The sequence below is a fragment of the Ranitomeya imitator genome, chromosome 3 (assembly GCF_032444005.1).
Source record: "Ranitomeya imitator isolate aRanImi1 chromosome 3, aRanImi1.pri, whole genome shotgun sequence".
Taxonomy (NCBI): domain Eukaryota; kingdom Metazoa; phylum Chordata; class Amphibia; order Anura; family Dendrobatidae; genus Ranitomeya; species Ranitomeya imitator.
Window position 1 is genome coordinate 703465562 of NC_091284.1, and position 21037 is coordinate 703486598.

Here is a 21037-nt window from a genome sequence, read left to right on the forward strand (position 1 = left end):
AAACGTTACCTAGTTCGGGGGGTGGTCTAACTATAAATACATTATAGTTATTACAGATACACTAGGGACCACATCCACGGACCAGCCCACCATGACCACATCCTCACATCTTTAAAAGTAAGTTTTGAAGACCCCAAATCTGCTACTGCAATGTGTAGAGCAGATTTCAAGTGTCTTTTAACTTACAGAGCCACCAAGACCACAGCCAAAGGCCTTCCCACCAGGACCACAGCCACCGGCCTTCCCACCAGGACCACAGCCACCGGCTATCCCACCAGGACCACAGCCACCGGCTATCCCACCAGGACCACATATTAAAATCTTTAAAAGTAAGTTTTGAAGACCCCAAATCTGCTACTTCAATGTGTAGAGCAGATTTCAAGTGTCTTTTAACTTACAGAGCCACCAGGACCACAGCCACAGGCTATCCCACCAGGACCACAGCCACCGGCTATCCCACCAGGACCACATATTAAAATCTTTAAAAGTAAGTTTTGAAGACCCCAAATCTGCTACTTCAATGTGTAGAGCAGATTGCAAGTGTCTTTTAACTTACAGAGCCACCAGGACCACAGCCAACGGCCTTCCCACCAGAACCACAGCCACCGGCCTTCCCACCAGGACCACAGCCAACGGCCTTCCCACCAGGACCACAGCCAACGGCCATCCCACAGCCACAATGTCCTCTTCTGACAGCCCTCCTCCACAGCAACAGCGTGTATTGATAAGTAAACAAAAAAAATTGTATTTTTTTCTTTAAATTTACATCATTTTTATTCACTACATGCATTTATTATGTTTAAACAGGAATCAGAATCAGATGAGGAGCTGTCAGAAGAGGCCGAGATGGGTGGAGAGATGCAAGTGGAGGAGGAACCAAGTGTAAGTAGTGGCGAAACACTTGCTTCACACATCACACTGCACCATACACAAAACAGATTTTCATATATAACTCAACACAGAAAACATATGCCTACATTAAAGATAATTTTTTTTCCTTTTTTTTCCTTTATTTCAGTCTCCTGCTGCTGCTGCTGAACATTCAGCAAACCGTAACCGTATATTCCTAATAGGTATATACTCACCCTCGGACGCGCCCTGGTTCTAACCCGCAGCCTTCCTTCCTAAGAATCAGCGCTTGAAGGACCTTTCGATGACGTCGCGGCTTGTGATTGGTCGCGTGACGCACATGTGACCGCTCACGCGACCAATCACAAGCCGCGACGTCATCGAAAGGTCCTTCAGGCGCTCATTCTTAGGAAGGAAGGCTCCCGGTTACAACCAGGGCACGTCCGATGGTGAGTATAGCAATATTTTTTTTTTTTATTCTTTATTTTACACTTAAATCTGAATTCCGATACCGATTCCCGATATCTTAAACATATCGGAAATCGGTATCGGAATTCCGATTCCAGTTCAGAAGATCGCCGACCTCATGGCCGACCCCACACAGGGGTCGGGTCGGGTTTCATGAAACCCGACTTTGCCAAAAGTCGGTGACTTCTGAATCTGGCCGACCCATTTCGCTCAACCCTAGTGGCAAGGTTAGGAAGCGGTGGCGGTCACTGACAGATCGCTTTAAGAGGGAATTTAACGAGGAGATGCAGGCCCTGAGTGGCTCAGCAGGAAGGAAGAAGAAGAGCTATCGATACGCCCCTGCCCTCTCCTTCCTGAGGCGAACCATGCTGAGTAGAGTGTAAGTATTCTACAGCCCACTAATAACCATGTTAACCTGTCTAACTAAAGTTTGGTTTCAGTCAGGGCTTTTTTATATCAATATATTAATTGTTTTTGTTTTTTCTTTCACAGCACCTTCTCCAGCCACCGTGCGCCTGCATCTTGCTCTGCGCCCTCTGGAGCGATCCCTCCTGAGTCCGCCACCGAGGGCCATGTCGGTAGGCCTCACACCTCTGACCCCTCTGTCGCCTCCACTTCATCCACCTCAAGCACTGGAGCATTATTGCAGCCTTCGTTACTCGAATGTGATGCTCAACAGATAGCGTTCCCTTTACCCAACCCCTCTGAACCTGCCACCTCTAGACCACCATTAGGTTCGTGGCGGCAGCGACAGAGGGGTCAGGAAAGGAGCTATGCTTACATCTAAATGCATCCTTCCAAAGCTCTTTCAAAATTTTGGGAGAGCAAGTGACTGCTGGTTTCAACATGGTGCAATCACGCATCAGTGAAACAAGCCATGAAACCAGCAGTCGCTTGGATAGGCTGCATTTAGATGTAAGTCAATCTCCGGCCAATCTTTTTTTCCAATCCATGCTCAGGAGCATGGAGAAGCTTTCTTTTGAGCAACAGATGCGGGTAATGAATACCTGCCATAATGCTCTACTTAAGGCCCTCCACGAACCCCAATCTACCCCCACACCTCCCCACACATCCCAGGCCCCATTTCCACACCAGGTCCCACCCCAGGCCCCATTTCCACACCATGCCCCCCATTACCCAACCCAGTCCCAATATCCACGCCAGTCCCAATACCCAACCCAGTCCCAATACCCAACCCAGTCCCAATACCCAACCCAGTCCCAATACCCATCCCGGCCCACAAACCAAATGTCTTCCCCACTGTTTTCTTCCTTGCCCAGCTTTCCTTCCCCATTAAGTTTTCCACCTACCCCAACACCACCCCCTTCTGGTCAGCCTCCTGCTTTTAACCACCCTTCCACTGCACCCCAAACAAGTAGGGTTTCCCCACCTATCGACGTGGTCCAACCTTCCAGCCCCTCCTCCCCTCGTATCTCCACCCCACACTTTGAAGATTTGTAACATTGTACATAAAGTTTCTAAATTTAAAAAAAAAAATGTGAAAAGTTAAGAGAAAAACTATATATGTTTTTTGCAAAGAAAATTTTTTTTAAAAAGAGTTCAAATATAATTCGGTCTGATTAAAATTCTACTCTTTGTGTGTGTGGATTCATTAAGGTAATATAACTATTAAAAAAGGTAAAATAAAAATAAACACCAGACGTTTGAAAGGTATAACATATTGGTTTTATTACCAAGAAAACCACGCTTTTGGAACTTTTTTTTTTTTGGGGAGAAACAAACTTTTTACATAAACAAAACCCATGAAAAACATGTCACACAATGATGTCTTGCCATGGAATCCGCCCAACAGGTGACACAAAATAATCCGTAAACTGGTCCCTCATCCTGGTAACAGAACCTGTGGAGCGAGCAGAGGTACTGCGGTAATCCCACAAGGATGTCTCCAATTCTTCGTCATCCAAGGAAACGGGCTCCTTTGAAAGGACAAAGTTATGGAGCACCACACATGCCTTAACAACATCGTCTACAGTTTTGGTTTGCAGTTTTCTTGCCGTCAGCAGAACTCTCCACTTTGCCGTCAAAATACCAAAAGAACACTCTACTACTCTTCTTGCTCTAGTAAGGCGGTAATTAAATACCCGTTTGGTACGGTTTAAGTCACGGCTACTATATGGTTTAAGTAGGTGCGGCGAGAGTTGAAACGCTTCATCACCTACACAAACATATTGCATGGCTGGTTCACTTGTTCCTGGGAGTGGTCTGGCTGGCAGGAAATCATATGTCTCTCCATACAGGCAACGACCCATTGGAGAGTTTTTAAAAACTTGAGAATCGTTGGACCGGCCATAGGCTCCTATGTCCACAGCAAGGAATCGGCAGTTGGCGTCTGCAATAGCCATAAGTACAATAGAAAAGTATTTCTTATAATTGTAGTACTCAGAGCCTGTTCCTGCCGGTTTAGAAATCCTTATGTGTTTCCCGTCAACGGCACCAACACAATTTGGGAAATTGCAAATTTTCTCAAACTGTTCTGCACTTCTCAACCAGATGTCCATTGATGGTTGGGGGATATAATCCGGCTGAAAAGTGTCCCAAATAGCCCGACATGTGTCCTTCACTATTCCGCCAATAGTGGAAATCCCCAGCCGGAATTGGTAATGGAGCGAAGTCAGAGATTCACCCGTAGCTAGGAAGCTGTAGAAAAAAAAATAAATGTTAGAAAAAATTGCACAGACCAACAACATTTTGATTTTTTTGTTTCCTGGTAAAGTTTCAATAAATGGCACTGTGACAATTTTTTTATGACGGGGCGCACAATAAAACCTGCATGAAACAGGTGTAAAATAGTGGAATGGCCTCAAACAATAAAAAAATTACATGCTGCAGAAAATGGTGCGCAATGTGTCAGCGCAGTATTGTCTGCAGCATGTAATCTAACATTCAATATGAGCAATGACATAAAAAAAAGCAGTGGAATGGCCTCAAACAATAAAAAAATTACATGCTGCAGAAAATGGTACGCAATGTGTCAGCGCAGTATTGTCTGCAGCATGTAATCTAACATTCAATATGAGCAATGACATAAAAAAAAGATGCTTACCGCAGTGTCACCAGGAGCCGCTCCGCCGGTGTGATGGCAAGCCTCATCCTTGTGTCCTGCCTTTGTATGACATCCCCTAGTTTTTCAACCAAATAGTCAAAATGTTCCATCCTCATCCGTACGTAATTGAAGAATTTGTGTGGGTTGTGCCGCAACTCCAGGTAGAGAGTGGACTGGAGACCCCTGGTCATCCGCAGCTCATTGATCGGATGTATCCAGAGTCGTCTCAGTCTCTGTTGCTGCAGAAGCATCCTCCGTCTTTCTGCTGCCGCCTCCTTCTCCCGCACTATAATATCCAGGCGATTCGCCTCAAATATAACGTCAGTTACCAAACTCGCAATCCTACCAAGTACACCTTCCATCTCTGCTACTAAACTAAAACCCTCAAAGATGGGCTGTAAATACAGTCAGTATATAGTTTTCCTTATTTTCCAGTAGCCAATCAAATTTGGGTGCCTCCCATTTTAAAAATGGATCCGTCGTTAAAACGAATGCAACGGATGGTAAAAACGGATGCAACGGATGCAACGTATCCAGTATTTCGACGGAACCGTTTAGCGGATTTGCGACGGATCCGTCGAAATGCTGTATGCGTTGCATACGTTTTCCACTTTTTTTGACGCATCCTTTTTTTGGAAAAAAGACGATTTGTGACGGTTTGCAGTTAACGCTAGTGTGAAAGTAGCCTAAGATTAAAAAAACTGAAAATGTGTGTGGCACCCCTAGGGGTATTTGCCACAAAAATAGTTACTGACAGTAAATGCAAATACTAAAATAGCAAGACTGCACTACCACCTCCGGCCAGAAGGGGGAGCTCCAGAGACTCCCCTTGATCCATTCTGGTCTGAGAGAAGAACTGGCAGTTGGGCTAAGGAGCTGAAAGTGAGAGGTCATACAGTTGAATCTCTAACAGCCCTGTGACTGTTACCAGGCCTAAATCACCGGCCTGAGGAGAAGAGGGATAGAGAAAAAGGACATTGTGAGAACCGGGTAGCATTAATCACTACCCAGAACAGGCGCAAAGATGGATACCGGATCCGTGGCTGTATTCATTACATATAATACAGCAACCGGAAAAACGTGAGGTGATATCAGCTTCACTAGGGTCGGACGCAGCAACAGACACAGAGTTCAGCGGTACTCCTGGAGGGGGTAAGCCGATTAAAGGACTCGGGTTGCCCGTCGAACCAGGACCCGGAGGGGACAGATTGGGCCGGCAGCCAGTTCACATACAGCAGCAGGGCCACACAGATATTGCGTACAATAAGAGGCGAAGACCCCGGCAGGGTCAAAGTAACTCAGAGTTCCCATACAGACTCCGGTGACAGGACTAGTTGTAAATCCTTTTTTGTTAAAGTAAACTGGTTAAACGTTTCAGTGCCTCAGTCTTTCATTTGGACAATAGCCATCTATCCAGGATTGGGATCATCACCGCTGGGAGAACCTGCTGCTGATCAAGTAAGTGCCTGTTCCCTCACGATACCCTTTACACTGTGCATTGCCTGAGGCCACAGCACCGGGTCAAGCCACCCGTGACACCCCCCTCAAGAGACAGACCCCATTGGTCCGGTGCTGGGTACCCCGGTCTCTTGGGCGTCACAATTGGCGTCACGAACAGGATCTAGCCAGCCCGTATACCGGGTATTGTGTGCCGTGATTGGAGCCCAAAACTGTGAAAACTTGGATGAAAAATCTTGAAAATTGACTTTATTAAAGAAAAATCCATTCTCCATTGAAAACTATTGAAAGTGACTTTTCCCCATTGGTTATAATGGAGTAAAGATGGCCGCCATCCCCTGAGGTAATCACTTCATAACCGTTAGGCACGAGACTGTTAATTGAGCTACGCCATCACCTGAGCCCCAGTCTAACTGAAAAACTTCAGAATCCGCCATTACAGAGCGCGGTGGGTGGGAGCAGCAGGGGGCGTGTCATTGTGGGCGGCACCAAGCTGAGCGCTCTGACATCAGAGCAAGGGGAAAATCGATCCTGCTGCACAGCGGAACGAATCTACACTATCCCGACGGAAGCGGAGGACCGGAAGGGTCCGGATTAACTAAGGGGGCACAGTATGTCGCAGCACGGAGACGCCGCAGCACTCGGCGACGCTAATGCAGCTGAAAGACAGAGTGTCAATAGAGAGTCCGGTAGCGCAGCGGTGCAAGGAGTGGCGCCCATCATGCCGGTGCTGATGCCATATACCCCGGGTGGCCCATGGCTTCCAATGTATGAAGGTGAGCCTAATACCCTTGACGATTTCAGAGAAAAGATGCTGGCCCATTTTGACATGTTCCCTGTGGGTGAAGTTCAGCGTGTTAGTCTCCTGATGATGCAGTTAAGTGGCCATGCTAAGCGAGAAGTCACAGCATGGGCAGCTGATCTAAAAGGCACTGTTGAACGCATATTTGCTGGATTAAAAGCTACATTTGAAACCACTGCCAGCAGCAAAGCTAAAGTACGATTCTTTAATTGCAAACAAAAAGTTAATGAGGGCGTGAGAGACTTTGCCTTAAACCTGCAGGAAGCCCTTAAATCACTTACACTGGCTGAACCCATTTTTAACACCGGAGCGGATAAACTGCTAAGAGATCAATTTATTGAGGGATTCTACACCCCTTCTCACCGGGGGCATGTGAGCATGCTTGTTTTTAAGAACCCTGAATTGACATTTGCCCAATTAAAGGAGAGCGTTATACGTCTCCAGCTGGCAGAGGCACCTCGGGATCAGGATCCTGCGCAACTCATGGCAGAGGCTCCTCAACAACATGGAGTACCAGTGACATCAGCTATGTCCGGGGCCATTGCTAAGCCCCTGGGGCCCAGTACTAATGAGGCTCTTCAACAAAAGCTTGACTCTTTAACTGATGTTGCTTCAATGGCTAAAACCATGCAGGAGATGAGAGGACCCAAGATGGAGTTGTCAAACCGTAGAGAAGGTGTTCCATGGATGAGACCCCGGAGATACCCGACATGGAGAGGACGACCCCGCGACCGCTACCAACCGGATGGACAGCCCATTTGCCGCCGTTGCCAGCAGCCAGGCCACTTTGCACGAGATTGTGATTTAAACGGGAATCCCCTGGGAATGCGGGCCGCTTCGCAGGAATGAACTTTCAAGGCCCAACACCCTGGCACGACAGGTACATCGGAGGACGACCCATTATCCCTATCGTGCTGGACGGAATGCCCCTCAACGCTTTGCTGGACACAGGTTCCCAGATTTCATCTATACCGTGTATCCTTTATAAGAGGTACTGGGCTGATGCAGATATTGATAAAGGGCCCTCTGATGTTGAACTAGATATATGGGCCAGTAATGGTAAGTTGGTACCGAAACTAGGATTCAGGGAGATGACCATAAAGATTGGTAAAGTAGAATTGAAGAAACAGGGTATAATTGTTGTTGATGTTGACCGGTGGAACTGTGAACCAACTGTATTGATAGGAATGAATGTGTTAGAGAACTGCTTTTCCGAAGTCATTTCTGTCTTACAGCAAATTGCTGAAACTGCCCAATCCTGCCAGCAGAGAGTTCTCCGGAGGGAAATAAAAGTATTGATGTTAAGGCAACAGGTAGAAGTTGCAGGTAGAGAAATCGGCAGTGTGAGGGTAAGTGATCCAACATCTATTGTAATCCCACCAAAAACAGAAATGCTGGTATGGTGTAGAGCAGCCATTGGTACTAAGGGACGAGATTATCAAGCCTTAATAGAACCAGTGTACACCGACAGCAAGCCCACTATACTCACAGCACGAGGGATAGTCGAGGTACACCGGGGACGAGTGCCGGTACGACTTTTGAACTGTGGAGAGGAAGAGGTCACTTTGCCAAGGTATGCTACAATGGCAAAGCTATATACTGTTGACAACAATGCCATCACAACCATTGAGCCCTTAGAACCAACCTGTCAGGTGGAAGGCAATGGCTCAGATGGAGAAATGGAGGATTGGTGCCAACAGCTACACGTGGGCATAAATTCAACACCTACCCATCAAAAACAAGGGGTGTATAGGCTAGTGACGGAATATGAACAAGTCTTCAGTAAACACCCATTGGACTTCGGACGGATAGAAGGGGTAGAACACACAATCCCCACAGGTGACCATCCCCCAATAAAAGAAAGATATAGACCCATACCGCCCGCTCACTATCAATGTGCAAAAGATATGCTGAGGGAGATGAAACAGGCCGGGGTAATAAGAGACAGCTGTAGCCCCTGGGCGGCCCCTCTAGTGATTGTCAAAAAAAAGGACGGAACCATGAGAATGTGCGTAGACTACCGGAAGATTAATAACATCACCCATAAAGACGCCTACCCCTTGCCTAGGATAGAAGAGTCCTTAACTGCTTTGAAATCTGCTAATTATTTTTCCACCTTAGACTTAACAAGCGGGTATTGGCAAGTCCCTGTGGCTGAGCGAGATAAGGAAAAGACGGCATTCACCACACCAATGGGTCTATGTGAATTTAATCGCATGCCGTTCGGACTCTGCAACGCATCCGGTACCTTCCAGCGGCTGATGGAATGCTGCCTCGGACACAAGAACTTCGAGACCGTCCTCCTGTACCTTGATGATGTGATCGTCTACTCAAAGACTTACGAACAACACTTAATAGACCTGGCAGAAGTGTTCGAAGCCTTATCCAGGTATGGCATGAAAGTCAAGCCATCCAAATGTCACCTTCTCAAGCCAAAGGTACAGTACCTGGGACACATCGTGAGTTCGGAGGGAGTAGCACCAGATCCCGAGAAAATAAGCGCCATAAGGGATTGGCCAAGACCTACCAGCGCAAAAGAAGTGAGACAATTCCTGGGATTGGTGGGTTACTATCGCAGATTTATAAAAGGATTTACCAAGTTGGCAGCACCCTTGCAAGACACCTTGGTAGGGCAGACGAAGAAACCTTCAAACCGAAACCCTCCTTTTCAGTGGAACGACGAAAGGGAAGACTCCTTTGAACAACTAAAGAAGGCACTAACCGGAGAAGAGGTTCTGGCATACCCAGATTACCATCAACCTTTCATCCTCTACACCGATGCCAGTAATGTGGGACTAGGAGCGGTGCTGTCACAAAAGCAAGAAGGTCGGGAGAAAGTCATCGCCTTTGCAAGTAGAAAGCTCCGGCCTACTGAAAGAAATTCAGAAAATTACAGCTCCTTCAAATTGGAACTACTGGCAGTAGTTTGGGCTGTGACTGAACGTTTCAAACACTATCTGGCCGCTGCAGAATTTATTGTCTATACTGACAACAATCCGTTGACCCACCTGGACACAGCCAAATTAGGTGCGTTAGAACAGCGATGGATAGCCCGGTTATCTAATTACAACTTCAAGATCAAGTATCGAGCAGGTCGCAAGAATGGAAATGCCGATGCCCTATCCCGGATGCCACACTTGAGAGATGTAGAAGAAGAAATGGGGGAGCTTGAAGAAATTGAACTACCAGCCTTCCATCATCCCAAGGCAAAACATCATCAGTCAAGTACCTATCAGAAACAACAAGAGGTGAATTTAAATCTGTTAGCACACCATAGATGGGCTGACACCCAAGACAGCAATCCGGCTGTGAAGTTGGTGAAGGAACTGTTAACTGAGCAAAGTGCATATCCCGATGAGGATGCCCCAGAAGAGACGCATCAACTCTGGAAAGAGAGAGGCAAAATGTTCCTGTATCAAGGGAAGCTCTGTAGAAGGTACACCAATCCGAAAACACATGAATTGGTTTGGCAGATTATCGTGCCTAAACAAGATGTCAAGATGGTCCTCGAAGCTTACCATAATGGTGCTGGTCACTTCGGTTGGAAAAAGTTAGAAGTACTTCTAAGAGAAAGATTTTATTGGGTCGGGATGAGAAAATCAATCGAACAGTGGTGCAGAAATTGTGGCCCGTGCAACCTCAGAAGAAACGATCAAAAGAACCAAAGAGCACCACTGCAGCCCATAATCACCAAACAACCACTTGAACTTGTAGCCATGGACCACGTGAAGTTGACACCAAGCCGGTCCGGCTATGTCTATGCCTTGACCATCGTGGACCATTATTCACGCTTCTTGGTAGTAGTACCCGTAAAAGATCTGACAGCAAAAACAGCAGCCAAAGCGTTCCAAACGTACTTTTGTAGACCCCATGGATATCCGGAACAGGTTCTCACCGACCAAGGTACAGCCTTTGAATCAGAGATCTTCAGAGAATTCTGTAATATGTATGGTTGCAAAAAGATCCGGACGACGGCCTATCATCCACAAACAAACGGCTTATGCGAGAAGATGAACCATATTGTAATAGAACTACTAAAGACTTTACCTGAGGCAGAAAGGAATCAATGGCCAGAGAAATTGCCTGACTTGGTGGATCTGTATAATCATGTCCCGGTGAGTTCCACCAATTGCACCCCAGCTTACCTTATGCGTGCAAGACCCGGCCAATTACCAATCGATCTAGAAATGGGAATTCTGAAACCAGACGCAGAAGTCCAAGACTCCAATTGGGATATCATACGGCAAAAGCAGTATCGCCAAGTGCAAGAGAGTGTGGAAAGAAGCCTTCAGCAAACTAGAGAAAGACAAGAGCGAACTTTCAACCAGAATGCTCTAGCGACCCCATTAAGACCAGGTGACCAAGTGCTCAAGAGAAATCGTCGAACCAATAAACTGGACAATCAGTGGGAAGCCGTACTCTACACAGTTTTACCAACAAGAGTGGATAATCCTAAAATGTGTCTCATTAGCAAAAACGGAGGCTTAACATCTGTACTAGTGTCAAGAGACAATCTTAAATTATGTCCGGAAGCATTGAAAGAGCCAGACGTTGTCCAGCCAGAACCAGAAGTTATTCAACCCATACAGGTTCAACCAGTAAAGGAAAAAGAAGAGGAAGTGTATCACACCTGTATAGGAGACTTTCCCAAAACCCTACTAACATACCATGGTGCAGTAGTGGTTCCCATGGTGGCCTTTTACCCAACACCAAACCCAATACCAGAAGTCCCAAGACAGGAAGAGGCTGACCCCGTACTACAGGAGGTTCCAGGCCAGGAAGAACAGATTCCTGGTCAGAGTAATCCCATTCACGGTGGACTTGCCAACTCCATAGTCGTGGAATTATCTTTAGCAGAGCGGGCAGATACTACATCCGCAGTAGACAGTAGTACACCACATGAAGAGACACCGCTATTACGTAGATCACAGCGTAGTACCCAGGGTCAATTACCGGCCAGGTATGCAGATTACCAACTATAAAGCTCATAATGTGAATTGTATATATGTTATGCCGTATATAGTTAAACAGAAAATGTAGTATAGTCATTGTTATCAGTCTGCAACGTTTAAGCCCAGTGCCTACAGAGACTTGTCTGTATGAACTTCTTGCATATTCTTGAACTTTTTATCAGCCCGGAGGCACTAAATCAAAGCTCCGGAAAGACTGCTTTTTGAACTTTGCTCCTCGCTCTTTTTGAACTTTCTTTAGACTTTATATTGATAACTCCGTTGGAAAAATGGAACTAAATTCCTGGACACTAAGTACAGTGCCTTTCCTAATACCTTCAAGGATAGAACTGTATTAATGGAAGCTATTTGAAGTGACTTTGTACAGAACTATATTTTTGTTTCCTCGAGTGGTTTTTGTAACTTTTCATTTTTAAGACTCTGTACATATTAATTGTTATTTCAAAATCTTATTGTCCCACAGTCCCGGAGTACTGTTCTTAACTAAGGGGGAATGTGGCACCCCTAGGGGTATTTGCCACAAAAATAGTTACTGACAGTAAATGCAAATACTAAAATAGCAAGACTGCACTACCACCTCCGGCCAGAAGCTCCAGAGACTCCCCTTGATCCATTCTGGTCTGAGAGAAGAAATGGCAGTTGGGCTAAGGAGCTGAAAGTGAGAGGTCATACAGTTGAATCTCTAACAGCCCTGTGACAGTTTCCAGGCCTAAAGCACCGGCCTGAGGAGAAAAGGGATAGAGAAAAAGGACATTGTGAGAACCGGGTAGCATTAATCACTACCCAGAACAGGCGCAAAGACGGATACCGGATCCGTGGCTGTATTCATTACATATAATACAGCAACCGGAAAAACGTGAGGTGATATCAGCTTCACTAGGGTCGGACGCAGCAACAGACACAGAGTTCAGCGGTACTCCTGGAGGGGGTAAGCCGATAAAAGGACTCGGGTTGCCCGTCGAACCAGGACCCGGAGGGGACAGATTGGGCCGGCAGCCAGTTCACATACAGCAGCAGGGCCACACAGATATTGCGTACAATAAGAGGCGAAGACCCCGGCAGGGTCAAAGTAACTCAGAGTTCCCATACAGACTCCGGTGACAGGACTAGTTGTAAATCCTTTTTTGTTAAAGTAAACTGGTTAAACGTTTCAGTGCCTCAGTCTTTCATTTGGACAATAGCCATCTATCCAGGATTGGGATCATCACCGCTGGGAGAACCTGCTGCTGATCAAGTAAGTGCCTGTTCCCTCACGATACCCTTTACACTGTGCATTGCCTGAGGCCACAGCACCGGGTCAAGCCACCCGTGACACCCCCCTCAAGAGACAGACCCCATTGGTCCGGTGCTGGGTACCCCGGTCTCTTGGGCGTCACATGTGCCTGCTCAGGAATGGGAGAAAATGGCCTAAAAGGGTTACAGAAACTTTCCAAGTAAAGTGAATAATTTGCTTTCTCCCTGAAAAAGACCTTTATTTTTCCATGACCGTTGAATAAATAATAATAATCTTTATTTTTATATGGCGCTAACATATTCCGCAGCGCTTTACAGTTTGCACACATTTTCATTGCTGTCCCCGATGGGGCTCACAATCTAAATTCCCTATCAGTATGTCTTTGGAATGTGGGAGGAAACCAGAGTACCCGGAGGAAACCCACACAAACACGGAGAGAACATACAAACTCCTTGTAGATGTTGTCCTTTTTTGGGATTTGAACCCAGGACTGAGCCAGTCTATTCACTGAGCGACCGTGCTGCCCTATATAAGAAGTTAATACTTATGGACGGATCATAAGATGCATTTTGTAATTTCTGCTTGCAGCTATAAAGCTCATAAAATGTATTTGATCACAGATCACTGGGAATGAGAAAATATTTCAAAACCAATAGTCAAACTAGGGACAGACTAAATGCTATTTTATCAGAGAAATTCCACATTTGAAGTTAGAAATATTTATTTTCTGGACTAGAATATGAAAGCTGCCAAGAGTGGAATTTACAGTAGATGTCAGAACGTACAGTTGGGATTGTATCATCAGCATAAATATGGCACTGACATCTAAGGGTATGTTTCCACGTGCAGGAAACGCTGCGTGTCTGACGCTGCGTCGCCGCAAGATATAGCACAGGGCCCTATGCGATGGGTGCGATGATGCCGGATGTGTGCTGTGAACACATCCGGCATCATCGCGTCCCAGAAGGGGGTGGGGCTTACCGCAGAGCGGCAAAGCCGCTCCGACGATACCGCCGGCCATCCTGATCGTGGACACGCAGCCTTAGGCTGCTTTCACACATCAGTTTTTTGCCGTCAGGCACAATCCAGCAAATTTTGAAAAAAACGGATCCGACAAAAGTTGCTGCCGGATCCATTTTTTTCTCATAGACTTGTTTTAGCGACGGATGGCCTCACGTTTCATTTGTTTTTCGCTGGATCCGTTGAAAATTGGTTTTCCGGCAGCCAGAGAAAACAGACATAGTAACGTTTTTTGTGTCTGTTGAAAAAACGGACAGCGACGGATCCATCGCCGTCTGTCATTTGCTACAATGGAACCCTATGGCGCCGGATCTGTTAAATGATGGAAATCGGATTCCGTTTTTTTAACTGAGCATGCTCTGATTTTTTAGGATCCAATTAGCTGTATCAGCTAGTCGGATCCGTCGCATCAGTTTTTCACAATCTGCAACGGATCTGTTTTTTTCAACATTCGACGGATTGTGCCTGACGGCAAAAAACTGATGTGTGAAAGCAGCCTAAACCAGCTGCTAATATACTAAAACTAAGAAATTGTGTATATATTACAAAGTATCTAGTATATTTGCAATATAATATTATTGTGTGTATATATTTAAAGGGAGCCTGTCAGCAGGATTGTGCACAGTAACCTACATACAGTGTCAGGTCGGTGTTGTTATACTGATTAAAATGATACCTTGGTTGAAGAAATCTGTCTTGGGGTTGTTGTTTAATCTTTATTTTCAGTTTTGAGTTAATGAGATTCTCGTGTTCCGGGGCGGCCTGTGGGGGTCTTCCTGTGGTGCTCTGCTTACATATTCATCTGTATGGCTTATGACAAGTGTTTGATCCCTCAGTGACCTGCCCCTATTTTACATACTGAATCTTATGTAGTACAGACCAAAAGTTTGGACACACCTTCTAATTTAAAGATTTTTCTGTATTTTCATGACTATGAAAATTGTACATTCACACTGAAGGCATCAAAACTATGAATTAACACATGTGGAATTATATACTTAACAAAAAAGTGTGAAACAACCGAAATTATGTCTTATATTCTAGGTTCTTCAAAGTAGGCACCTTTTGCTTTGATGACTGCTTTGCACACTCTTGGCATTCTCTTGATGAGCTTCAAGAGGTAGTCACCGGGAATGGTCTTCCAGCAATCTTGAAGGAGATCCAAGAGATGCGTAGGACTTGTTGGCCCTTTTGCCTTCACTCTGCCGTCCAGCTCACCCCAAACCATCTCGATTGGGTTCAGGTCTGGTGACTGTGGAGGCCAGGTCATCTGGTGAAGCACCCCATCACTCTCCTTCTTGGTCAAATAGCCCTTACACAGCCTGGAGGTGTGTTTGGTGTCATTGACCTGTTGAAAAATAAATGATGGTCCAACTAAACGCAAACCGGATGGAATAGCATGCCGCTGCAAGATGCTGTGGTAGCCATGATGGTTCAGTATGCCTTCAATTTTGAATAAATCCCCAACAGTGTCACCAGCAAAGCACCATCACACCTCCTCCTCCATGCTTCACGGTGGGAACCAGGCATGTAGAGTCCATCCTTTCACCTTTTCTGCAACGCACAAAGACATGGTGGTTGGAACCAAATATCTCAAATTTGGACTCATCAGACCAAAGCACAGATTTCCACTGGTCTAATGTCCATTCCTTGTGTTTTTAGCCCAAACAAGTCTCTTCTGCTTGTTGCCTGTCCTTAGCAGTGGTTTCCTAGCAGCTATTTTACCATGAAGGCCTGCTGCACAAAGTCTCCTCTTAACAGTTGTTGTGGAGATGTGTCTGCTGCTAGAACTCTGTGTGGCATTGACCTGGTCTCTAATCTGAGCCGCTGTTAACCTGCGATTTCTGAGGCTGGTGACTCGGATAAACTTATCCTCAGAAGCAGAGGTGACTCTTGGTCTTCCTTTCCTGTGGCGGTCCTCATGTGAGCCAGTTTCTTTGTAGCACTTGATGGTTTTTGCCACTGCACTTGGGGACACTTTCAAAGATTTCCCAATTTTTCGGACTGACTGACCTTCATTTCTTAAGGTAATGATGGCCACTCGATTTTCTTTACTTAGCTGTTTTTTTCTTACCATAATACAAATTCTAACAGTCTATTCAGTAGGACTATCAGCTGTGTATCCACCAACTGGCACAACTCGATCGCCTCTGCTACATAGCAGCGATCATTAGATCGCTGCTATGCAACAGAAATACAGGTGTGCTATGAGAGCCGAACACAGGGTGGCGCTCACAGCTAGCCGGGATCAGTAACCATAGAGGTCTTAAAGACCTCTATGGTTACTATACAGAAGCATCGCTGACCCCCGATCATGTGATGGGGGTCAGCGATGCGCTCATTTCCGGCCACCCGGCCGGAAGCGCCGGTTAAATGCCGCTGTCAGCGTTTGACAGCGGCATTCAACTAGTTAATAGCGGCGGGTGAATCGCGATTTCACCCGCCACTATTGTGGGCACATGTCAGCTGTTCAAAACAGCTGACATGTCCCGGCTTTGATGCAGGCTCACCGCCAGAGCCCTGCATCAAAGAGGGGGATCTGACCTCGGACGTACTATCCCGTCCGAGGTCAGAAAGGGGTTAAACACACGTAATAATTAGTTTTCCAGGTGATTCTAATTAAAGGAAAACTACTTAAAAATGATGTTCCACATTATTAAGCAGGCCACAGTTTTCAAGTAACATGGGAAAGAAAAAGGATCTCTCTGCTGCCGAAAAGCATCAAATAGTGCAATGTCTTGGTCAAGGGATGAAGACATTAGATATTTCCTGAAAACAAAGCATGATCATCATACTGTTAAGAGATTTGTGGCTGAATCTGAGCGCAGACTTGTTCGTGCTGATAAAGGCATAATGAGGAAGGTTTCTATCAGGCACAGTACTCTATGCAGTGTAAGCAGAGCACCACATAAAGACCTCTCCCCACAGGCCGTCCCGGAACACGAGAATCTCATTAATTGAAAAGTACAAATAAAGATTAAACAACAACCACAAGACAGATTTCATCAACCAAGGTATCATTTTAATCAGTACAACGGCACCAAGCTGACACTGTCTGTAGGTTACTGTGCACAATCCTGCTGACAGGTTCCCTTTAAAATATATTAGGAAATATTGTGCATGAGAGGCCCCAAAATTTTGACTGCCTACGTGTCTCCATTGGGTTTAATCCAGGATCCTGTCTATAACCCAAATTCTTCTGTAAAGTGCTCTTGAAGGGTATTTGCTCACCAAAGTGTAACATCTCTGCTGATTTGTGCCTCTTCTGTTTCCGCTTTGGCAGCTGGGCAGCAGCATGCCTTTGTTGCTTCGGATGCGTGACAGCACCAGTCCTGTTTTGCTCCCTGGGACTTTTGGTGTTGCTTTTTAAAGGAGCTATGGGGTTCATTTGGTCTAGGTTTTGGTCACTCCTTCCTGAGATCCCTGTCGTGGGGCAGTCAGCTATTTAAACCACTGAAGCTGTGACTCTACTGCCGGTCAATGGTATCGCTGTCCTGGTGTTTACTGCTGTGCTCTTGTTTGTTGCTCTGATTTTTCCTGTTCTTTGACCTCAGCTTGACTTTTGACTGCCTACTTGTTTAACGATTTTGTCCCTGACGTGACTTCTTGGCTTTGATCCTGCTTGATGACCTTTCTTGCCTCTGGCCAAACCCATCAATTTTGGAAGGATAAGCCAAGGAGTGTGGGAACTACCCTGCCATTCCCTAACAGCAGCTATGGGAGAAAAGAAGAACTGGGCATGTTGAATTTACACATGATTGGTATGTAGTTCCTGTGGAGGCCTGACAGTAACTTATTTCCCTATCTACATTAACATAAATATGCAAGCTTGGCCAAGTGTCCATGTGTATAGGGAAGTCAGCTGAGATAGCTTTCCACCATGTGTATGCCATTCCTACTTTCCCAGTATGACTCAAAGCCTCATTTTCATTTCTGTGAAATACTTTGGACACAATCACCCACACTGTTTAGAGGATCTGTCCGCTAATTTGTATTTAGCTCACAGAGGATGAGCAGGAGTTAGATGTTCTTTATGTTTGATTTTCTATCAGATGTCAACTTGTTATTTAATGAAACAAATGTCTTAATTTGCACAGTCCAGTAATAGAGATCACGCAGGTTGTGCCACTGACTGTTGTGTAAACACTGTAGTATTGGCACAGGGTCACATTTCATTTGTTTCTCTACACTATCAATTAAAATTTGGCACCCTAGTATTTCATGGAGAAGAAAACCCTGCCTCAGCTGAGAAAAAGCACTGAGGCAAAACGTTATTCTTTGCTATTATCCTGCTGCCCTGAAGATGCAATGTAGGCATAAAAATACATAGTAGTCTGAAGCCCCAAATTAACAAAACCGGGAATCATCCTTCCTCTTCCATTGCTAACATGTATAAAATCTTAAAAAGTACCAATGTAGATATTATCTCTGATAATCCTTACAGTAATGTTACTAGGGCACTATATGTTTATTTTATTTGTGAATTATACACAGTAAGGCTCACTGTTCAATATCTAGCCTACAGCTATCCCTGTCCATTTATATTTTATATACAGTCATTGCCAAAAGTGTTGGCACCCTTGAAATTGTTCCAGAAAATGAAGCGCGTGTGTATGGGAACAACAACAAAAAAGAGGAAAAAAAGGCAAATTGGATGCAATTTCACATAAAAACCCCCAAAATGGGTCAGACAAAATTGTTAGTACCTTTCCAAAAATGTGGGTATGCAACTTTGTTTCAAGCATGTGATGCTCGTTCAAACGCGCCTGTGGCAAGTAACAGGTGTGAGCAATATGAAAATCACACCTGAAACCAGATTAAAAGGGGAGAAAATGACTCAATCTTTCAAGTGTGCGTCTATGTGTGCCACACTAAGCATGGAGAACAGGAAGAGGAGAAGATAACCAAAATTGTTGAAAAATATCAAAAATCGCAAGGTTACAAGTCCATCTCCAGTGCTCTTGATGTTCCTTTGTCCAAAGTGTGAAACATAATTAAGAAGTTTGCAATCCATGGCACTGTAACTAGTCTCCCTGGTCATCGACAGAAGAGAAAGTTGATGAAAAGTTGCTACACAGTGTAGTCCGGATGTTGGATAAACAGCCCCAATCAAGTTCCAAAAAAATTAAAGCTGTCTTGCAGGCACAGGGTGTTTCACTGTCAGCATGAACTCTACGTCGACATTTGAATGAAATGAAATGCTATTGCAGTATACCCAGGAGGACTCCACTGCTGACATACAGACTCAAAAAAGCTAGCAGTTTCCTAAAGTATACGAAAATAAGCCAAAATCCTTCTGCAAAAGCGTCTTGTGGATAGACGAGACCAACATAGAGCTTTTTGGGCAAGCACATCATTGTACTGTTTACAAAAAATGGAATGAGTCCTACAAAGAAAGAACAAAGTACCTACAGTCAAATATGGTGGAGTTTCAAAGATGTTTTCAGAAGAAAAAAAAATTGTTCCAGCTTCTTTAAAAAGTTTGCATTTTATTTGTCAAACTTTAAAAATAAATGATGGCAGACAATAATGCACACATCATGAGTGGCTGCGCGTTTTGAACACTCAAGTGTCCTTTTTCAAAGTTACCATTTGAGTGTTCGAAACGCGTAGCCATGCATGATGTGTGCATTATTGTCTGCCATGATTTATTTTTAAATTTTGACAATAAAATTTGGACTTTTTAAAGAAGCTGGAACAATTTTTTTTTCTTCTGATTGCTGCACGTGTGACTACATGGGTTCCATGCTTCTACCCCCCACATGTCGCTGCAGGTGAGCTGGTGGGTTTCTTTTTCTCTTTTTGCATATATTTCAAAGATGTTTTGTTTGTTTGTGTTTTGCCTCTGGCAATGGGTGACCTTGACATCAGGAGGGCATGACACAGTCATGGCTGAAAGTGTTGGCATCTTTGAAATTGTTCAAGAAAATGACACATAACACTGCAGGTTATAGTTAAATTAGTGACGAAATGTACAATTGGTGGAGAAAGGTTCAACTTGATGGACCTCCGTCTTTTTTCAACCTACTGTATGTAACAATGTATGTCTGACTGATCTGTAGGAATAGACATGCATCATTTTAACCCAATGGTCTATGCTTTGTAAACACCACTGAGGTTGAAACATTGCATGTCTGATGATGAATAAACAACTTGGATGTAGGTGAAGTGCTGCAGTTTACATCTATTTTAGGGCTCGCTCACATGAGCATATAACTTGGATTAATGCTATCTGATGTTTTATCCCGACTCTGGGGGTTATAGTTCCTTACAAATCATGGAATAAGCCCTATATTTCCTCTCCCAACTCTTTTACATCTTAGACTGGAAAAAGGGGCTTTTCATTTTATTTGGCACATGAGGCAGCATATAGGCAATAACAGCCCCCGATATCAAGAATTTAAAAGAAAAGCAGTCATCAGAATATGACTTATTGAGTAAATCAGGTGTCATGACTCTGGGCAGGATGGTTCCGCCTCCATCCTGGTCAGGTCAGGGTTAATTTTAGTTCGCCTCTCTTTGGTTCTGGAGCTGCTATGTAATGTTGGAAGTTCCTGGATTTGATGTCGGTGATACTTTCGTACCCTCGGTTTGTGGTTGCTGACCCAGGTTACTTGTCCGTAAACGTTGTGCCTCTGTGCTTGTATACTTTGCTGTGTATGACCCGGTTTGTCCCCTGACTTTTGCCTCTGTATCCTGCTTTGTACTGCCTTGGCCTTTCCTGTTATCTGACTCCTTGGCTTGTCTCCGTTTACTCTTTGTCAAATCCCTAGGTACTACGCTCTCGTCTCGCTTTTGATCCTCGGCTTTCATTGACTACGTTTACTGTCTGTGCTTTGCACTTTGTGCAGTCATTTGCCTTCCCTGCACTCACGCGCAGTGACTCCGCCCCCTGATCATGTGACTGCTCTGTGCCAGGTCCTGTGCTCACTGCATAGTCTCAGGTCCTTGCGCACAGCGTGCTGTGTTCCTGCACTCCCTGAGCTCGTTCCCATGCCCCCTGCCAGAGCCTCCTAGGTAGCGCCAGTGACACCATTGGTGTCATCACATCAGTTTTTTGTGTTAAATGTATTTTTACATTTAGCAATAGTTTTCTTTTTTAGCATAACCTGTACTGAAACTAAAATAAAGACATCTTGCAATTTTTACAATGGCCACTTGGGCTTCTTTGG

General features: G+C 45.0%; 1 protein-coding gene across 2 annotated transcripts in view; it reads right to left on the bottom strand.

The window, feature by feature from the left end:
* The window catches only part of AVIL (advillin), a 182035-nt gene that overhangs the window by 48918 nt on the left and 112080 nt on the right, over positions 1–21037 (bottom strand). The window lies entirely within an intron of this gene.